We start from the raw sequence: 1673 nt of genomic DNA on the forward strand, positions 1-1673 counted from the left end.
AAAGAATTCGAATTCGAATTTAATATCACTAAAGAATTCAAGTTTGATTTTGCTACACAAGTTGACAAGTTGATACAAGTTGACAAGTGTCTTAGATGGACACCAAGTATTTGCAAGTTAACAAATTGGCAAGTTGATAACTTGTGTACATTGGAAAATTATCCTTTGGTCCCTAACCTATTAGGTTGTTTGCAAGTTTGGTCCTTGAAACTCAAATATAAATAGGCCTAAGCACTTTCACTTGAAATCATCCTAACAAGTTGTCTCTCCCATTTGTTTTCTCCCACTTTGTAATATTTTGGGAATTCTATGAAATTCCATTTGTTGTAATATTTTATCGATAGTGAAGTTATCATCCGTTGGTGGTGCCCGAAGAGTAGATGATATTTTCGTTGAACCTCTTAAATTTGGTGTGTTAATAAATAAGAGGCACATAGCTCCATTACACCATACTATTTGGGAAGTGGGGAATCAGGATGAAGCTCAATCGGGACGAGGAGCTGGAGTTAATAAATAAGAGGCACATAGTTCCATTACACCATACTTACCTGAGTAGGGTGGACGGATGATCAATAAGATCCATGGCTTATGTTAGCCATCTTCATTAAATTTGAGAGAGGTGTTTACCTAAGGTCTCCCCGCCTGGGAGAGCCCACATCATTATTTGTGGCAGTGGGAGCCTGCGTTGGCTCTCCTCTAGTCCAGAGTAGAGATGTCTAAGTTTGTTTGGGTTGGATTACTTTAGGTCTGGATCACATTTGTTCGAGTTGTTTTACATAGAGATAAATAGAATACCTTCCCTAAATATAAATGTGCCTTAGCCTTGTGGCAAAGAGATTATCACCCCATTTCATGCACCTGGTTTGATTCCTACCAAAAACATATATTTTTTCAATTTTTAATTTACAACCAATCAAATGTCAAACATTATCATCCATTGGTTGTAATTAATATAACAAAACAGTATTTTTTAAATGTTTTTATTAACGTGGTAACTTGCTATATTATTATTCTAGTTCACGTGGACACGTCATTAACATCTTCATCCACTTCGATTTGCATAGTCAATAAGATGTGTTAACTGTTGATCAATTAACGATTTTCATCTACAGATAAACACTTTTGACCTAAAATTAAACATTTGAGGTGGTATACTTCAGAAATAAAAATAAAAACGAAATCGATTATTTTTATCAAACATTACAAGTATATTTTATAATTGTTTTTTAAGTAATATGTAAATTCGTAACAAGTGTTTCAAACAATTATTCCTCAAGAATGTTGTCAAAGAATAAAACTGAGAGTATAATATGGTAATCCACTACCCTTGTGAAATTTCGATGCAACCAGAATTTAATCGTTTCAAGCGTGGCGTATAGTGGTGTTCGATCAGTTGGTTCAGTTAACCGATCAAATAGAATTTTTTAAAGTTCATTAATCAATTTTTTTTCTTTTAACCCTTAATTAATTATATTTTTTTAAATTTTTTTTAACTGAACTGAACAAAGTTTGATTAATCGGTCAATAAATCAAATTAACCAAAATTTATAATTAATATATATTATATATTAAATATTTTTAGTTAATTTGATTAGTTCGGTAGGTTAATTCGGTTAAAACCAAAGTTTAAACATTCCTAATGCTAAGTAATATATGAATAATATATTAAATAT

At 31.6% G+C, this 1673-nt stretch overlaps 1 non-coding gene across 1 annotated transcript; it reads left to right on the top strand.

Annotated features, from left to right (window-relative positions):
* Nucleotides 1–540: 540 nt before the first annotated feature.
* On the top strand, nucleotides 541–700 carry LOC120189856. The gene has a single exon (XR_005522559.1). It is a non-coding gene; the product is annotated as a U1 spliceosomal RNA (small nuclear RNA).
* Nucleotides 701–1673: the final 973 nt, after the last annotated feature.

This window comes from Hibiscus syriacus, unplaced genomic scaffold (genome assembly GCF_006381635.1).
Source record: "Hibiscus syriacus cultivar Baekdansim isolate YM2019G1 unplaced genomic scaffold, ASM638163v2 tig00116959_pilon, whole genome shotgun sequence".
NCBI lineage: Eukaryota > Viridiplantae > Streptophyta > Magnoliopsida > Malvales > Malvaceae > Hibiscus > Hibiscus syriacus.